The 21143-nt window shown below is 36.0% G+C and overlaps 1 long non-coding RNA gene across 1 annotated transcript; it reads right to left on the minus strand.

Moving 5' to 3' along the window:
* Positions 1 to 18452: 18452 nt before the first annotated feature.
* Positions 18453 to 20417, minus strand: LOC111025399 (uncharacterized). Its single transcript, XR_002603526.2, has 3 exons — positions 20276 to 20417; positions 20024 to 20127; positions 18453 to 18745 (listed from the first exon to the last, which is right to left on the minus strand). It is a non-coding gene; the product is annotated as an uncharacterized LOC111025399 (long non-coding RNA).
* Between the last annotated feature and the right edge of the window lie 726 nt (positions 20418 to 21143).

The following is a 21143-nucleotide window of genomic DNA, read 5'->3' on the forward strand; positions in this document are numbered from 1 at the left end:
GCCATGAAACTCGTCTATCCACTTTCCATTACACGATAGATCACACATTCGAATCATAGTCCTCTACTAGAATTCTGTCACATAATTCCTAAGTCACCCACAGTAATGACTCCGAATAACCAAACGACTAGTCTGCTTTAGCACATAAGACAAATTACCGAACAACAAACCACTAGTCTGTTTCACCACTTCAGACAACCTCAACTAATCCCTCCAGGGCATCGACAAGTCATTCACATGTTTAATCACAACACAATTTTCCAGCATTCTTTTCATCGTACAGAACAAAAGAAATAACACAACAACTTCCAACCAAGCAAACATAAAACTAACATATGCATTTAACTCAAAACATGCTTTCAAACATCAAAGATTAATTACTTCTAACCATACCAATCAGAAGCTTTCCAGTCATATCCAACAGTCACGATGCAAGACATTTTCATAATGTGTATACGAAAAAAAAAACAGCAAGATGCAACCCAACAATATCAACTAGTAGTTCACCAGCCCCGCCCAACGAGTTTAAATACATGAGGTACATTAATAAAATAAAGTTCAGCACAAAACCATTCCAATAACACTCAATAACGCACACGCCCGCCCCTTGCTTACACCATCCACGCCCTTAATTCTTGCATCAATCCCACACCTAAGCATTAAAAACAAAAAAGCAGCAAGTTAATTATACGTTTCAGCCTTCGAAATCAATTCTAAAGGGGTTCAAAGGGCCCGTTACCACAAAATCGACTTCATTTAGGCGTGGGTAACTTAGATCTAGCTCGAAAAGGCGTGGGTAGCGTAAATCGAGATTCAAACGGTTGTGGGTAATCGCCGAACACCATAAAACGCTGTTTGCATTTTATAGCAGGGGAAAATGCTCCAAATCCGCCTCCAACGCTGCTGGCCACTATAGTAGAAGCACGAGCCACCAAGTCTAGGTTGTTATAAGCGTGGGTCACTTTTAAACGACTGAGACATAGCCAAATGCTGCTGAAAAGCGCTGCAGCACCCCAAACTGCAGCAAAATAGAGCAGTGCGCCGCCTGAAAACGCCACGAACCGCTGCTGCTGCCGGAGAAAGTGTTGTGCCACTGCGGGGTGAGGTCACCGGAGGGTGGGTTCAACAGGGAAGGACTGCCGGCCGTGGTTACACGAAGAAGGAGAAGAAAATGGGGGGTCGGGGGATGTTGGGCAGCCGTGAGGTGAAGAAACGAAGAATGAGGAGTTTGAGGGGAAAGATAAGTAGAAGAAGGTTGGGGAACACATAGGGTTTCCTTTTTTTTATTCTTTTCTTTTTTACTTTATTTCAAAACTAAAAGCCCAATTTCCCCGAGTTTAGGAAAAGGCCCATGGGTTAAAGGAAAACTAAACTCTAATTTTCCCTTAAGAAAATGGTCTTCAAATAAAAAGACCCAAGAGAAAACACCACGGCAAATATAATTAAAAATCCACACGAACGACCTGGATCAAGTCATTTGTAACTGATAAGCGCCAAGGTTGCTCGGGTTTACAAAGCTAGAGGTCCTTCTAGGATCCTTGCAAAGATTCACAAAAACGACTAACTTACCGAACGATTCCAACCAAGAGTAAGGTTAGAAGATGAATCACTCTTAGATCGGACTTAGAATCAACGATGGTCACTCCTAGATCCTAAGAAGACTCACTCCAGAATTAGCTTGATCGAGAGTCCAATGAATCGGTTTAACATCAAACCTAAAGCAAGATTTGAAAGAAGCAACACCAAAAGTGTTAAGGAACAAAAGTTCTTGAATTTCAATATGTTTTAATCTTAAGTTATCTCCATAACAAGAGCATTACAAGTCTTTAAATAGGCCAAATGGTCGTTCAACATAAGAACACAAAAAGTTTTTCAAAATACTACTTAATGCAAATTGTAGAAAATAAGACATGCAAATTAAAACTTGATTGCACATCATTCTAGACACTTAAATGCGGATCAGAAAACGTAGTCACGCTTCAAATGGTCTTATCTATGTGCTGTAGGAGGCGCTTCACATTTGGATGACATTTGACAAGCTTTGACTTCACAAACTCCCAAGGGGTGCAATCTGCCTAGGTGTTCACAATTATGCACACATTTTTTGTCCTTCGTGCCATCTCTCAAAATAGACAACTTTTCCCGTGCCATCTTTACTTCATTATCTTCTTGACTCGTTGAAGTAACATTATGAACAAATTTGGGCTCAAAACTCTTTGTTGATTATTGTGCATTAACAAGCTTTTGAAGGTGCAGTGTGAAAGCCTCTTGAATCTTCTTGTCTTGCTTCTTGTAATTGCTCCTTTGGTACATATAATTGGTCACAAATGAATTCGTATCATCCCCCTTTCTTTAAAAGGATTTGTCCTCAAATCAAGGTCTTCATTTCCTACATCAAAACGAATCAAGTTAGTCAATGATAAGCCTTAACAACTTGTTCCTTACCTTGTGGGTGTTCCATGGACTTGTCACTTCTTTCTTCTTGAAAATTTATATGGCCCCTTCTTGTTTGCCTTCTTGATTTAACACAACTTTTTGACTTCCTTGAAGTGAAATCTTGAAGTCTTGATATAATATCATCCTTCTTAGTCTTCTCACGTTTGGACTTGGACAAATTTTTCGTTCCTTCCAAAAGTGCTTCCAAACCCAATCACTTGGTTTGTTTACATTTTTTTTTTGGATTTGTTTTTCCTCCATTTGGTACTTTGCATTTGCATTCTCCAACATACAATTCTGCGTTCTCGGCCATGGAATTATTTATGCGACTTCTTAGACAAATACTTTTCCACAATGCCTTTCACTTTAGGTTTCTTTTGTTCATGGTTACCTACACAATAAGGAAGCAAGTTAGTATCTTCAAAATCAAGATCTATTTTATACTTACCTTGTAATACAATCTTTAGATCATGAGTAGATGATAGGATAACTCTCGTTGGCTCCATCATAGCTTCCATCGTTACTTGTGTTCGACCACACTTGATTTGAAGAGTTGGAACTTCCTGCAAAAATCTTAGAAAAGTAGAAACACTAGGATAAAGTATGTTAGCTTGATAGTAAGGGTCCTTATGCAACAATGTCATAAGATTTGGCTTATATGGACAAATGGATTGGATCTTGCTCTTGTCCTCTTCTTTCTCCTTTGAATTCCGTTCTCTTAACTCTTCTCTTTCTCTCTTTTCTTTCAACTTACTTTCATCAACATCAGAATGTTTGCTATCTTGTTTAATAAATTCATCAACATGTGCTTTAGATTCTTCCTCAAATTTTGCATCATATTTCTCACAACCATCATTTGAATCAACGACACCATTTCTTATTATCATGACTTCTTTATTGACACATTCTTTGCTCATGTGTCCAAACCTTTTGCACTTCCAACATTTAAGAGAATTAGTCTTCTCCCTTACCTCCTTTAGAACTTCATTGTTTTTGGCATTGGAGCTCTCGGCCTTCACTCTTTTGACAGCACCAAACTTCCCTTTTGGTTTCATGAATTCATTCCATTTGGAATGCTCTTCTTCTTTCCTCAATTGATCTTCAATTTTGATAGCATGGTGATACATATCTTCCAAGTAAGGTGGTGGATTTCTATCAATATGATGAACAATTTCCAGATTCAAACCTCCAAGGAATCTAGACGTGGTGTCTTCCTCTTCTTCTCAAATGTGTGCTTTTTCCATTAAAATCACCATCTCTTGATAATACTCATCAACACTTTTTGTTCCCTGCCTCAAAGCTTGCAGTTTAGTTTTCAAATCATTTTTATAATGTTTGGGAGCATACCTCATTCTCATGGCTTCTTTGAGTTTTTCCCAAGTTTCTATTTGATCCTCATCTTTCCTTCTTTTCTCGGATTTGAGATGTTGATACCATTCATTAGCATGATTAATGAATTCGGCAATGGCAAGTCTCATCTTCTTATTTTCACTATATGTAGAGCAATGAAATACATGTTCTATCTTCCTTTCCCATCGCAAGTAAGCATCGGGGTCCGCCGTTCCACTAAATGGTGGAATTTTGAGTTTAGCTCCGCCATCTCTCTTTTCATTTACTCTTTCCCATCTCCTCGGTTGCATAATGTTGGCAAAGTTATTCCTTCCTCTACTCCCAACTTGTTCTTTTTGTACATCGAAGTCAAACATACCTTCATCTTCCTGTAAGACTCGTTCTTCTCTTTGTTGTTGCACCCTTCTTTCCTGTCTATCTTCCCTCATCATTTCCACCATACCTTGAATTGATTGAAGAATAGCCATAGTAGGATCTTGCGGTACTTCCTGTGACATTTTGTTAGAAAAATAAAATAACAAAATAAGGACCTTTCCACTCCTTTCACTAGGATTTCACTCAAGGACACTCGTGTTTATCAATCGAGGGTAAGCTTTTGGTACTAGGTCAAAGATGTAAGGGTTGGCTTAAATTTTGGTGCAATCTTGCTTAAAGCTTGATATAACTAATTCAATGATCAACTCTCACAAACTAAGGCTACAACAACTCAATCTTAGGATAAACAACTTGATAATTTAAACAAAACACGACATAATGAGAAGAACTTTTCGTGTGCCTCGGATCTTCGAATGCTTTTTTTTTCTACGGTTTTCTTTCTTTTTGCTACTGTTTTTGTTTCTTTTTGCTACTGTTTTTTCTTTCTTTTGCTTCTGTTTTTTTTTTTTTTTTTTTTCTTTTGCTTCTAATTTTTTTTTTTTTGCTAATGATCTGAGAGCAAAATACAAGAATTTCAAGACAAGTTATGTCTTGTTACACTTTGTAAGAAACTACTTTTGAAAAAGAAAAAATGACAGAATATAAAATTAGACAAAGTAAAGATATTTCACCTCTAGAGCCGGCCAAAGGATGTCGACCAATGCTCTGATACCAAATGATAAGCGCCAAGGTTGCTCGGGTTTACAAAGCTAGCGGTCCTTCTAGGATCCTTGCAAACATTCACAAAAACGACACCGAATGATTCCAACCAAGAGTAAGGTTAGAAGATGAATCACTCTTAGATCGGACTTAGAATCTACGATGGTCACTCCTAGATCCTAAGACGACTCACTCAAGAATTAGCTTGATCGAGACTAATCCAATGAATCGGTTTAACATCAAACCTAAAGCAAGATTTGAAAGAAGCAACACCAAAAGTGTTAAGGAACAAAAGTTCTTGAATTTCAATATGTTTTAATCTTAAGTTATCTCCATAACAAGAGCATTACAAGCCTTTAAATAGGCCAAATGGTCGTTCAACATAAGAGCACCAAAAGTTTTTCAAAATACTACTTAATGCAAATTGTAGAAAATAAGACATGCAAATTAAAACTTGATTGCACATCATTCTAGACACTTAAATGCGGATCAGAAAACGTAGTCACGCTTCAAATGGTCTTATCTATGTGCTGTAGGAGGCGCTTCACATTTGGATGACATTTGACAAGCTTTGACTTCACAAACTCCCAAGGGGTGCAATCTGCCAAGGCACCTGTTCACAATTATGCACACATTTTTTGTCCTCCGTGCCATCTCTCAAAATAGACAACTTTTCCTATGCCATCTTTGCTTCATTCTCTTCTTGACTCATTGAAGTAACATTATGAACAAATTTGGGCTCAAAACTCTTTGTTGATTATTGTGCATTAACAAGCTTTTGAAGGTGCAGTGTGAAAGCCTCTTGAATCTTCTTGTCTTGCTTCTTGTAATTGCTCCTTTGGTACATGTAATTGGTCACAAATGGATTCGTATCAGTAACTATTACAAAGTGGGCTGTATTCATAGTTTTACCAGGATAAGGTACCAAATCTTACCTATATACTATTGACCCTTTAGGTTATTACTGGAACATTATCCACCTGTATATCGAATATATACTGTATATTAATTATATGTATATCAAATATATACCATGTATATTAAATATCTATTATATATTAGTTATATACTGTTCCAGTTACATGACATAACCTCGGATACTAACTTATTGGATTTTGGTTCATGCAACTTCAATAACATCTTTATTGAATAAATATTTGTTTTACATTAACAAACCATGAGCTCAGAGCATAAAACTCAATAATCTCCCACTTGAACTAAATTCTAGTGGGGTGTACAAAGACTTAAAGCAGTGGTGTTGTACAATACTATAAAGTACAAATACAAAAACTAAGGCATACATAATACCCTTTACAAATCTCCTACTTCCCTTAGACAATATTTTACATATCTCGTAGGCCTAGACTTTCTAGATGACCCTCAAACACTTTAGCCGTGAGAGCCTTCGTAAATGGACCAGTAATGTTATGCTCCAAAGCGATCTTCGTGACGATCGCATCCCCTCATTACACTATTTCCCTCTTCAAGTGGTACTTCCTCTCGATGTGCTTGCCTCTTTTGTGACTTCGGGGTTCTTTTGAATTTGTTACAACACCACTATTATCACAATAAAGGGTGATGGACAATGTTGTTGATGATCTTCTTGAATACATAAGGCTGGTCAACATTTTGGTCCAAATCGTAAGATTTCATCGCAGTATCAAATCTTATATTTCAAGATCCATACACTTGTTTCAATCCAAATATGGATCGTTTAAGCTTGCAAACATTTTGCTCTTGACCATACACAATGAACCCTTCTAGTTGAGACATATATATATTTTCTTCAAGATTGCCATTTAGTAAGACAATCTAGACATCAATTTGTCTTATTTTATAGTCATAATATGTGACAATGGACAAAAGTATCCTAATAGACTTTAACATGGCAATAGGGGAAAAAGTTTCCTCATAGTCTACCCCTTCCCTTTGGGTGTGACCCTTTGCCATAAATATAGCCTTAAAGGCTGTACCTTTCGTTCGACATCTCGTTTTCTCTTGTAGATCCATTTACAACATATAGGTTTTACCGCATCAGGTTGATCTATAGGTCCCAGACGGAATTGAGGTACATAGGCTCCATTTCCAAATCCACAGCTTTGACCCACTTGTCCTTATCAACATCTTCTACTGCCTTTTTGTAGGCCAATGGATCCTCAACGCCATCATCAGATATGATGACCTAGGTTTCTTTTTTACCCACATAATGGTTGGGTTGTGATACAACCCTCCTACTACGTTGAGGCACTCTCAACTCTTGAGACGAATGTGATTGACGTGTTGTACCAACGCCATCAACAACTCTTGTTGAAGTGCCAGCTTCATCAATAACTTTTGTTGATGTGATTGTAGCTTCATTGGAAATCTCATTTAACACAGCTTTGCTTTGTGGTTTATGATCTCTCATGTAGTCTTCTTCATAGAAAGTAGCATTTATTGATACAAATACTCTTTTTTCTTGTGGATCGAAGAATAGTCCACCTCTCATTTCTTCGGGTAACCTACGAATAGGCATACTTTTGAACGATGTTCCATTTTCTTCAGGTTTGTCACCAACACATGTGCTGGACATCCCCAGATTTTGAAGTGACGTAAACTAGTTTTATGTCATTTCCATAGTTCGAAAGGTGTTTCAGAAACACTTTTTTATGGAACTGTGTTCAAAATGTATACTACAGTCTCTATAGAATAAGCTTAAAACGAGGCAGGCAATTGAGCATAACTTATCATAGATAGAACCATCTCTAACAAGGTTCTATTTCTCCTTTCTAATACATCATTTTGTTGAGGTGTACCAGGTGCTAAGAGTTGGGATGTAATTCTATATTCTATCATATAGTCTTAGAATCTTAAGTCCATATACTCTACACCCTGATCAGATCGAAGTGTCTTTATCGTCTTACCTAATTGATTCTCAACTTCAATCTTATACTCTTTGAACTTTTCAAGAGTTTCAGACTTGTGTCGCATTAGGTAAATATAATCATCCTTAGAATAATCATCTATAAAAGAGATAAAGTATTCTTACTCTCCGCTTGCCTTAACATTCGTTGGACCACAGAGATCCAAATGTAGAAGTTTTAAGGGCTCTTTGACTCTATAACTCTTTCCAGTAAAAGACTTTTTGGTCATCTTGCCTTCAAGGCATGACTCACATGGAGGTAAGGAGTCATCTTCTAACTCGCTTAGAAGTCCACTCTTAACCAATTTCCCAATTCTATTGAGATTTATATCACCTAACCTTAAGTGTCAAAGATAGGTATTTTCTTTAGGAGAAGTTCTTTGTATTTTACTTTGAGTTTTAGTAGTTTAAACAACTTAATTTTCAAAATTGCTTTAGTTATGGTTGGTCTTAATACATATAAGTTGTTTTCAAGTTTTGCAAGACAAATATTACACTATTTCGTGAAATGAACACTTCATTTAGCATAACACTATTATAATAGAAAAGAAATTGAAATTAGATTCCACTTGATTTTGGGAACTACATATACATTATCTAATAATATATATGAATTATTGTCTAAAAACAAGATTAGGTCTCCCATTGTGGTTGTCGGGACGACATCTCCCGTTTTAAACTTGAGAGTCCTTTCCCCAGCTTCAAGCTGCCTCCAGGAACTAATTTCCTGAAATGAAGAACAAATGTGGTTAGTGGCCACTGAATCAAGTATCCAAGCAGAATCATCATTCTCCACCAAGCAAGTTTAAAAAACAAGTAAATAATATTTAACTTATTTTGTTTTCTTCTTTTCAGCCAGGTATTTCGGGCAATTTCTTTTATAGTGTCCATCCACGTTGCAGTGGAAACATTTTCCTTTATATGCAACTTTGGCCTTACCTTTCTTGGTAGCAGTACGGTAAGCTTTAGCACGCTTACCATTGTTCTTCTTCTTTTTGAAAGTCGTACTTCCAGAAGAAGAAGGTACAAATTTGGTTCTTGAGGTCAAACCTCGATGGAACCGTTTTAAGGTGACAACGTTTTCCTCCATTCTTGTCCCTTATTTTTCATAAGAGATTGAAAAATATGTAGCTCATTCAAGAGCGTGGTAAGGTTGTAATCTAACTTTTTTCCATCACAACATTGCTGCGGAACTGTAGGCAACTCTTTGAAAGAGATTCCAAGATAAAGCTGACCTGACTCCCTTCGTCTATGACAATCCCGTTCACTTCAGCCACATTAAAGTGGACAATAGAATTAAGAACATGTTCTCGCACTGATGCTCCCTCTTTCACGTGGGAATTGTAAATGAACTTGAGGGCTTCATGCTGGGCTTGAGTGGACGATTGTTCGAACAATATCCTGTAATGAGTCCATAATCTCCCTTGCGGTGACCATGCTCTTATGCTTCTTGGCCAACACATTAGATATACTCGCCAAGATGTATACCTTGGCCTTGTCATTGGTCTTGATCCATCTATCATAAGCATCAAGCTGCATTAGGCGCGGGAGCCTAAGGCCACTCCTTAGTTAAGACAAACCTAAGATCATCTACCACAAGTATTGTGTGTAATTTTCGTTGTTGAGTTTTTCGGTGTCAAGTAATGAGATGATAAAAGTAGGCATGCTGAAATACAAACAAAACTATATTAGGCTATTGCACTACCCATTAAAACCAATCAATTTTAGCAAAAAGTAATAATGCACCCTAAACAATTAAGATTATTTTTGTAACGATGCTTCAGTGATTTAGAGCAACAACTACAGTGGGGCAGTTAGCTACCCCTTCACTAAATTGAGATATTCTCAACTAAATGTTACACTAGAATAACTCGTATTCCTATAAAAACTAGTCACCATTTGTTTGGTCAAGAAATTATTAACCAACTTAATAATTTATCGTAACTGTGACCAGCCATTTTAAGACTCCATAGGTTCGCCCCAATAAGCTCGTCATAGGGAAGCACAAAATTTGTGCAAAACCTAAGAGACCTTATCTATTTATAGAGTTCGCCCTGATTTTGATTCCATACAACAAACGATGTAGGGATGGCTGCTCTAGGACGACACGCAGGCTGCGTATGAAACCTTACGATGCAAACCAATGGAGGAGACCGTAGGATGTGTTGTCACACGTCCTTCTCCCACTTGCTATAAATACTTTCTTCATTCACCTTGGTATTGAACTACTCAAACACCTTCCGTAGGGAGGTCTCGCCCAGGGCGACACGAGGTCGAGCATGGAACTCATAATGTGAACTTATACGGAGAACGTGAGGAAAAAAATATATACCATATATATCTTATATACTTGGTATATTTTATATATATACCTAATCCTTCCATTTAGTATTTTAAAACTAGGGTTTATTACTTAGGTAAAGTCCGACTAAATTAAATTATCTAAGTTTATTAGTTTGCCCAATATAACTTTTATATTGGATTTATTTAACACTAATGTTTTAGTTCATTAAACACTTTAATGAACTTACCACATTATTGAATGCTATAAAATATTGACTAATTTAACTCTCAGGTCGGTTCCAAGGTAGAGGTTCTCCCTTACGATCAGCTTAAGTACCTTAACTTTAGACAGAACCTTCCTTAGACAGAGTTCCCTTATAGACAATATTTTATGTTAATATTTTATTTTGTCATTTTAAATAAATTTAAAACAAAAATAAAAGACTAATTGTTTAACGAGAAATTTCAGCTAATTACTAAATGTCACATCACAAAATTAAAATTACATTTAGGACCAATGATAAAATTACACGTGTCCTAAATTAATTTTAAAATCGACGAATCTAATCATGCCACGTGTCTCTCTTATGGTCATCCGATGAAATCAACTAATTTGGTCAAAACCCATAAAGAGATTTGGCCCAACCCACCAAAGCTCTATAAATAGAGGGGGCCACCTCTCATTTGGGACATTGGGAAAGATCCAGAAGTATTAGAGATTCAGAGCATTCGACGCATTCAGAGTCATCTACAACCATTCAGGGTGCGAAGCATCCAGAACCAAGAAGACTCGAAGAACTGAAGTGGAAGATTTGAAGACTACGAGACTTCAAGAATTCTGAATCTTCTCTTCACCAAGCAATGGACTGAAGAACTTCATAAGCTACAAGCCGAAGACTTCACAAGTCGAATAACTCATGAACCAAAGTACTTCATCAAGCTGTAGATTTCGTCAAGCGAGCCGAAGACTTCATCAAGCCACAAACTTCGCCAAGCATCAAGCTTCACAGCGAAGACTCTAAACATTCTTCAATATGCTAGAAGCTGAAGGCACAGACTCATTGATTCGAGAACAAGCTCACAAGCCATCGAATTAAAGTTCACATCTGAGAGAATTTCTCATCGAACACTAATTCTAATCATTTTAGAAACTTAACATAAGGTGAAATTAATTTTAAGCCCCTTTAAAATTAATTCAATTAAAACCCTATGTTTGCATGCAACTATTTATTATACGTTTTAATTTCTAACTTTGTAACATTTATATATTAAAGAAATTTAACCTATAAACATACAAGCATGACTGGTAAGGGTTGTCGAGACCCTCCAAAATAATTACTGATTTTACTAAATCTAACTTGTACAAGTAGTGAGACCAGGTCGAATCCCAAGGGAACCAATAAAATTAATTTCTCAAAGTTAAAAATTGAGGGCTTTTGAATTAAAATTTTAAAATTTAAATAGACAAACTAAAAGGAAAATGAAAGTTAATCTTACCAAACTTCCAATCCAAAGGCTGATTTTCATCAATTTTAATCTTGATCATGGGCTTAACACAAAATTGGTTTCTTGATTCAAGAACTTAGTCTACTTACTCGGAACAGCTGTGGTGAGTTTTAGTTATTCTAATTTAATTAATTTAGACCAAGCATCAAATTAAATCTTATTAATTAATCAACTGGGCACGAAAGCGCTCTATATTAATCAAAGAATAGCATTAAGGATGATGAGAATGACTAAACCAAAATCAATTAATTTGAGATAGCTACAAATTAATTAATTTTGTCCCTTTGTTTTCCTAGAGTCTATTATGCAAGCTATGTAAACATGGAAAAGACATAAATACACACACATAAGCCAATTCCTTATTACTTATTTCAATCATTCATGACAATTACGGATCACAAACTCATGGGTTGTTGTAGAAAAATTAATATGAATGAAGACATCAATTTAATTAATATAAACTGTTCATAAATAATAAGAACAAGAAACGAAGAATACTTGAAGAAGAAATCTCGATCTAACTTGAGCCTCCCATGCTTACAATCAGACTTGAATCACCCTTGAGTTGGAAGAATTAAAGCCTAGCCACTCATGGTGGAGCGAGATAACTTGAATTTTGGAGAAGAGAGCTTTTCGTTGGAACTGGAATGATGGATCTCCAATAAGACTTCTCTATTTATAAAGATTAACTTTATCCTCTTTTAATGAGGAATTATCTCTAATAAGGAATTCTTAACTAATTGGGACATCATTTTTAAAAGAAAACAAATTAATAAAAGAGTTCCTAACCAATTTAGGATTATGTTTCCTACTTTGATTATATCTCTTTATTTACAAAATATCCTAAAAATTCATAATTGAAGCGTCCCGCCATAATAATTGTGTCTGTATTTATCCATTGAGCTCTCCCCAATTTGGTGAAGTTCGTATTATCCTCTAAAATCGTGTTTTTAAATTATTATCATTGAATATCTTCAATCTGCCACAAGATGATAAATTATAATTAAATTCAAATATTTAAACATAATAAATTAATAAAATGTAAAATAAATATATAAAATATGGATATCTTTTTCATCTTATCAATGACATACATAAATATAACAATTATATTTACTAAAGTAATGTCATGCTTAATGCATTTCAATTTTCATTCAATTAATATAACAATTGTATTAACTACTCATGAAAGTATACAACCATTTAAACATATATTATAAAATTTATATACATATGATGCATGTAACCTATTGTGAGATTTTAAACTATATGGCATACTCAGAGGAGGATCCAGGATTTTAGGTTAGGGGGCACAAATGCAAGTAAATATAGTGAAAAAATATTCAACTTTAACTTAGTGTGTATCAATTTGCACCTTACATTTGGATAAGTGTGATAATTTTCACATGTGCCGCAAATTTTACGATTCGATAGATTTTCATTTGAAAATTTGTTGAAAATAATATTCTCCTGTGTCAAGAAAAAAAAATTTCTAAGAAAAAATTGATAGGATTCAGACAAAGATAACAATAGAGGTTTTTTTTTCTTTTTTTTCCTTATTTGTAAGTTTTCACATAGTTAGATTTTGTATATTAATCAAACTTCATTTTAGAAACTTGATTTTTATAAATTAGTGAATTTTTTTAATAGAGGAATAAAAATTTTCACATTTATCTAAGTTTAAGGTTATAAATTTAAATTTATTAAAAGAAATATGTTTTATGATATAAACAAAATTAGACATATTTTGGTAAAAAAAACTTAATTAAACATAAAAGTTAAAATGTTTTATTTTAAATGAAAAATATTTAAAAAAAAAAAGGCCGAAGTTTAGAATCGATGACAATAAAAATATATTAGATAAATTAAAATAGGTTAAAGTTGAGACTCACCAATAAAAATATAATTGGAAAACGAAAATTAATAAAAATATATTTAAAAATACAAATCAATAAAAAAACTATTTAAAAATGAAAATCAATAAAAGAAATATATTTCAAAACATAAAAGAATGAAAATATATTTAAACGAATTCATGAATGCGGAAGAAGTTAAAAAAAATGCATTAGCTGGGAATAACGCGAAGGATATAAAAAATATAAATTAAAAATGGTGACTGCTGGGATTTTATCCCAAGACGCGAATGTGGAGGAAGTAAAAAATAAATAAATGTATTAAAAAACATAAAAGAATGAAAATATATTTAAACGAATCCAGAAATGCGGAAGAAATTAAAAAAAATGCATTAGCTGGGAATAACGTGAAGGATATAAAAATATAAATTAAAAATGGTGACTGCTGGGATTTTATCCCAAGACGCGAATGTGGAGGAAGTAAAAAATAAATAAATGCATTAAAAAACATAAAAGAATGAAAAAATATTTAAACGAATCCAGGAATGCGGAAGAAGTAAGAAAAAAAATGCATTAGCTGGGAATAACGCCAAGGGTATAAAAAATATAAATTGAAGTAAAAAAAATATTTAAAAAGGAAAATCAACAAAAGAAATATATTTAAAAACATAAAAGAATGAAAATATATTTAAACGAATCCAGGAATGCGGAAGAAGTTAAAAAAAATGCATTAGCTGATGCATTAGTTGGGAATAACGCCGAGGGTATAAAAAATATAAATTGAAGTAAAAAAAAGTTGACTGCTAGGATTGGATCCCAAGGCGCAAATGTGGGGCACGTAAGTAAGGGCAAGAGGTGACCACTAGGCAGTATAACTTTTCTAGTTATAAATGTATACTATATTAAACATAAAACTAAAATTCAGGGGCACGTGCTCCTATTCCCTACGTGCATCTGCCCCTGGGCATACTTTATGCAACATATATAACTAATTAAACATACATTCACAGTGCATACTAATTAAATAGCAAAATAAACCAATTTTTGGCATCCTATAACAAATGAAACAAAACAAAACAAAAAAGTTTTCTTTCCGGCGCTTAGGTGACCTAGCCCAGTGCCTAGGCACCGATGGACAGTGCCTAACCACTGCCCCTCTACAGTAGAATTGTCCTCTCGAGTTGCATGAGTAGCTCCGGTTTGCTTATTTCGCAAACCACATACATCAAATGTAGAGAAAATACCTACCATGCTTTTCTTTATGATTAAAAACAAGATCGAAAGCAAGAACTTGGCTCTGATACCAATTGAAGAGATTGAATCCTGAAGCGGAAGCGCATGAATGCTTGTGCTTCGATTTTGTTTTAGAACTACAACAAAGAAAAGACATAAGCATTATAAAAGTGAAGTACGAGCACCTACATTTGAAGACTGTTCTTCAACGTAGACACCAACGCCACCAAAAAGCATTCCCTGCTATTTTATGGGTAAGGATCAATTTGCCTTTTGAAAGTGAGGGAATTTTCTCGAGAAAGCTTCTTGAGAGAGGATGTTAAGCTTATTTTGTAAATAAAGAGAGGAGTGAGGAGGTTGCTACATCTCCACCCACCATCTTCCCACTTCCTTTCAAAATACAAGGAAGTGAGTTATTAATTAAATTAACATTAATACAGGTATATCAAATATATACTCTGTATATTAAATATCTACTATATTTAGTTATATATTGTTCAAATTATATGACAACCTTGGATGTTAGTTTATTGAATTTGGGTTAATGCAACTTCAACGACAACTTTATTGAATAAATATATGTTTTATATTTACAAACCACGAGTTTAGAGGATAAAACCTAACAAAATCTTAGTAAACTAGTATGGAATGTGACTTAGACATAAGCGCATAATGAGTTGATAGTAACATTCTAGTATTGTAACCACACATAGACTTATAATAGTAGGTTATGCTAGTGTAACGCACTAATGTTTAGAGTTGTGCGAATAGTCATCTTTCGAAGACAAAAGTTTTTTTTTAAGGTGGGTAGTGTGTAAAGCCACATGTTTTTCCGAATATTTTTATTTTAAGATTTAAATTAGGCCTTTGGATTTTCCCCTAAGCTAATAATTTAAATTCTTTGTATTTTCTAATTTCGAGTTCTAATTTTGGGTAAATTAAAATTAAATTTAATTATATTGAATTAAGATAAATTAAGTTTTTGAATTTTGGAAAGAGATTTTATTTAAATCTTAATTCAATGTTTTGAAAATTTAATTTTTCCTTTTAGATTTTATTTCTATAAATCAATCTCTTAAATTGTTTCCCAAATTCTTTTTAAAGTGGGTTTCCTTTTTTAAAGTGGATTTCCTTTTTTTAAGAAGGATTAAGAAAAATTCATTCTTATTTATAAGACTATTAGCATTACTCTGGATTTATTATTCTTTTTGGTAAAAAAGGAAAAAAATAGAAAATGAAAAACAAAAAGAGTAAAATAAAAACCTTAGTCAGTCATCTGTTTCTCTTCCCCCCTTCTTCTCCATTTGCCCAGCCACCACCCACCCCCCTTTTCAGCTTCCTCCTCCCACGATCTTCCTCCGGTGAAGACAAATGCGAGCAGCAGATCTGATGACAGTGGCTTCTCTCCACAACAACAGCTTCTCCGATTTCGTACCCATTCGCATCAGTGTCCTCTAGCAGTAGCAACATCAACCTATAGCAATCGGCGGCAGCGTGAAGTTTCAATGTTCTCCGACGATGTCTTCAAGTAGATCTGGCGGGAACACGGACGACAGTGCTTCCTTCTGCAGCAACGACCCTGACTCGAAGATTCCAACGACTCGAACCCAGAACCCACGTATCCCTCGATTAGCAGCGTTTTCTGGCAGTGTTTCGAGCAAGATCTGGTGCAGTCTCATTCTCCACGGTGAGCAGAGTAGACCCGCGACGTTTTAGCAACCCCTCACGGCAATGCACGACAAACAACTCGATTTTTGTGGCGTTTTCATCGTTCTGGCTACTTTCAGCGTTGACCCACACCCGTCAAAGCATGATTTGTGATACCCATACCATTCGACATATATTCGGCACGTAGCCACACCCAAATGGAACTAGTTTTGTGTAACCCAACCTTGTCAGCGTCGGATTTGGAAGCCCGAACCTCGGCCTTGATTTGGCATTACCTCAAGTTGTTTCAGTGTGAGTTATTAGGTAACGACTCACCTAAGATGATTTTCGATTTAATTAAAGTGTTTTAGTTGGTTTCTAACCCAAAAGTTTGGTTTGGTTTCTAACCCAAAAGTTTGGTTGCTTTTGATTTAGAAACCCTTTGGCAAGCTTAGTATCACCTTAAGACCTTAGTTGTAAGTAGTTCTTACTTAAAGGGATGTTTGTTGTGTGCTTATGTATGATTTGCATGTTTTAATTTGTGTGCTTTATCTTTTAATGCTTGTTGGATATTGTTGCTAGATGTTTCCTATGAATGTTGGACATTCTAGATGACTATGATTTGTTCTAGCTGTTTATAATTGTTTGATCAAACTCTGTTACTATAAAGCATACTGGTATTGTTCTTATATTGTTGGCATGTTGGTGGTGGTTTAAGAAGCATGCTGAATTATTGTGAGACGTTTGATGCATGAGTCATGACTTAGAAGCATGTAGGACTCTAAGAGTTTTGGTTTTGTTATGGTGTGAGTATTAGGGCTAGAGGGCTAATATGTCACTGGTTGGGTATTGAGGCTTCGAGCAAATGGTCAGGCGTTGATACGCCAGCTTTGGACAAAGATTACTGTCGAGGCTTCAGGTAAATGGTCGAGGGTCGATGAGATGAGTCTTAGAGGAAGGCATATATTGAGGCCTTGAGAGGAAAAGACAAAGGCCAATATGTAGCAAAGTCATTGATGCCTTAGCTATGCGTGGTTAAGGGTCACTGCAATAGTTCGGGACCTTGGAAAAATGGTGAAGGGTCGAACACCAAGTGCCATATAAAGGTCAGAGATCGATACGACTCAGAGGAGTAAGTATTGGAGGAATAGGAAAGAGAACTTAGTGAGTTGTTATGTGAAGCTTGGGTTTGGCATGTAGGTTGCACGTTAGGGGTCAAACATCATAAACTGTCTGTTTTATTTAAAGCGTGATATTAATAATGAGTAGGATGTTTTGTTGTTGTGTAAGCATGTTGTGTGTGCGTGACCCTTTATGTAAGGGCTGCTTACTGAGTACTAATTATTGTACGTGATGGCGAGGAAGAGACTTAACCTGAAACAACCATTTGTTGCGTAGCTTAGTTTTGTTTTTCGTTATTGTTACACTTGGTAGTAGTTCCAGTTGTTTCATTATAGTTTGCATTTGTTTTTTGTTAATAGGTTGGTTTGTTTGGTTTCCTCGTTATAGGATTGTATAAAGTGGGTTAATTAGTTATTCTGTTGAGAACTCTAGTTATTTTAGTTGTGCTATTGAAACCTTTAAAGTTAATAAAGTTTATTTGTATGAAGTTGTTGGACAAAATGTAATCATTCCCTTTTGTTTGTGTTGAGCTGAATAGGAGATTCCTTATTTGAGTTGTTTGAAATTTGGGGACGTTATAGCTAGACTCTAAAACAACCAAAAGTGGTTCGTGTTAAGAGTATAACTCATTTTCCAGAAAAGTGTCAAGTAGCACCTAGCGCATTTTTCTACAGTGTGTCTTTTCTCTCAAAACTAAGGCAGGAAGCAGAGGGATTGTTTTTATAAAGTAACTTTGTAACGCCCTAGGATGTTCAACTTCCCAAACGATGACCGTTACTACAACCACCTAAAAAGTTCCACTCGCATTAGAGAACTAAACCACTAGCAACACAAAATGAGGATAAATTCCCCCATGCTTCTGCTGCACTTCTCTAATACCATAACTCAAACCACAATTTATACGTTATAAACACAAACAACCTAGCCTAAGCAATTAATCTTTTGTAAAGTTTCGCCCATCCAGGAGAAAAACTACTTATTATGTCAAACCAATAACGAGGTAATGACTAGCAACTTCGACAAGTCTTAGCCCATAACTCAAACACTAATAAAACTTAAGCTCTCAAAGAATTATGATTCAACAAACTAGAATGATTTTTAGTTTGAACAGAGAATCATCTATCGACGACTTCAAAGAATTATACAACCTTTAATAAAAAAAAAACTAATAAACCAACCTATTAATGCAAGGGATAAACCCAACACAAAGCAAAAACAAATACTACTATCCTATCCAAAACGATAAATGAAAACTAAACTACACAGCTAAATGGTCTTTGCAGTCAAGTCTGCTCCACACCATCACCATACTCACGCGATACTTTGTTACCTGTAGAATCTGGAGAGAAAAATAGGGAGGAGGGGGGGGGGGGTGAGTACAACCACAGTACTCAGTATGAAGGGTCACATACAAACAACATTCTTATCATAAAAAAAAAACATCATCTCATCAATACAACATGTCTTATAATCAATTCAAATAATAAGAGATCAATGACAACATAAAGCACATAATTATGCAATCTACATGCCAAGCCCAAGCTCACATCACGAAAACTCGCTAGAGTTCTCTAACTCTCTCTCTAATCTTTCCTACCCCAAGACTTACTCCTTCGAGTCGTGTCGACCCTTGACCTTTTGTACCTAGGGCCTTGACACTTCTCTATGGTACTTGGAGTTTGAGCCTTGACCATTTTTATCCAACGCCTCGAATTGTTGTATCGACCCTCGACCTTCTATCTAAGGCCTCGACTACTTTGCAACGTATTGGCCCTTGACCATTTCCACCATAAGACCCTAATACTTGCCTACCAAATAGATTCATCATGCTGACCCTCGATCTTTTGTACCCGTGTCCTCGACACTCATTTATAAGAAGACTGGCGTATCGACCCCCGACCTTTTGTACCCGTGGCCTCGACACTCGTCTATACCAAGACTGTCGTATTGACCCCGACCTTTTGTACCAGGAGCCTCGACACCAAATAGTAACGAATCGGCTCTATTGCCCTGATACTCACTCGTTCACTTTAAAACAGTCCAGAACTCTCACTTGAACCCCACTCCACGCTTTCTAAACCATGATCCGTGCATCAACCTCGACACAAAATTCCAGCATGTGATACACCAAACATATAAACTCCATAATGGACTCAACATGCTCTTAACATAAACAATATAGCCAACATGCTTTACAAATCATCAATCACAGCACCAGAACAATTAATCAGAATTTCCAACAATCAAATCCCAATCAAAACACAACAACAAACTCAACATAGCCAACCAGGATAACATCCAACATGGTTACTAATTTATAATACGGTTTACGAGACAACAAACGTGCATTTCCAACGATTCCTCAATAATCATGTCATAGTAAAATTTATAAAATAATAATAACCACAGGAATACAAGCAAGCAACAAGCACACAACAAACGATTCAGACAACCATACATCAAACATCCCCTCAAGTAACATCCACATAAAAAAGGGTACTACATGCGCAACCAAACTCTATCCAACCGATACCTACCAAAAGAGATTTTGCTTCGGGTTAGAATCCAATTAAAACACTTAAATCCAAGGGGGAAGAAGATTCAGGCATGCCGTTACCTAATGAACCTCGCTGAAACACTTTGGTCTGTGTTGGATTGATTTCGAATGTGTTCGACACTGCAGAAACAAGCTCGAAGGGGTTCAGGCTTGTTGGTCCTATACTGAAAAGGAATGGGTAACTCAAGTCAGCCTTCGATTGGGTGTGGGTAAGCTCCGAAAGTTGCAAAAATGTTGCTGTTAGCATCAGAGAGGGGGTTGCAGCGGAGTTTTGTGTGCATTAATCGTTGAGGATCGTTAAAGGATGATTACCGCATTGTTGTCCAGGGAATGCTGCTGTCGTCCGTCAGGGATGGGTCGTCGTTGCTGTAGGACGTTGAGTCTGTTCATGAGTCACAGTAGGAGGTCACTGGAACGCTGCAGATCGTCGCGTGAAAGAGCTACCTTCGGGTCTGGTTCTCGGAACATGTGCCGCTGCCGCAAGGGTTCTTGCGTCGTGGGAGGAAGCTGCACGCCGCTAGTCTGCTAAGAGGAACATGAGAGATGAAGGTCGCGTCGCTGATCCGCTCGCTGTGAGTCGTGGCTGTCGCAAATCGTGGGTGCCACCGTGGAGAGAGGAGGAACAAGTGTCGCTGCTGCTAGGAACCGTCAGAGAACACTGTCGCCGCTGACGCTAGTTGAGGCGCTAGTCATTGCTGAGCTCCGTCGAAGAATGCTACTGCGTCATGGGTCGCTGGAGAAGATGGAATCATCAGAGAGGGAGGGCTTGGCGGCTGGCTGAGAGCACAAAAGGGGGCGTCTGGGAAGAAGAAAGGAAGAGAAAAACATGTTACGGTTTTCTTTTTTTCCTTTTTGTTTTCCCTTTTTCCTTTTCTTTTTACCAAAAAGAATAAAACCAAAATAAAACGCTAATTACCTAAAATAAGAGGGATAAAGAATTTAAGACATCAACTTAAATTTGGGATCCGAAATAAAATCCAAAAGGGAAAATTAAATTTCTCAAACTTTGAATTAAAATTCGATTAAAAATCTCTTTCCAAAATTAAAAAACTTAATTTATCTTAAACCAATGAATTCGAACTTAAATTCTAATTTACCAAAAATTAGAACTCTGAAATTGAAAAAAATACAAGAGTTTAAATTATCAGTGTATGGGAAAATCCAAAGGTAGAAATAAAAT

This window comes from Momordica charantia (genome assembly GCF_013281855.1).
Source record: "Momordica charantia cultivar OHB3-1 chromosome 3 unlocalized genomic scaffold, Mcharantia_2.0 BLBB01000003.1, whole genome shotgun sequence".
In the NCBI taxonomy this organism is placed as follows: domain Eukaryota; kingdom Viridiplantae; phylum Streptophyta; class Magnoliopsida; order Cucurbitales; family Cucurbitaceae; genus Momordica; species Momordica charantia.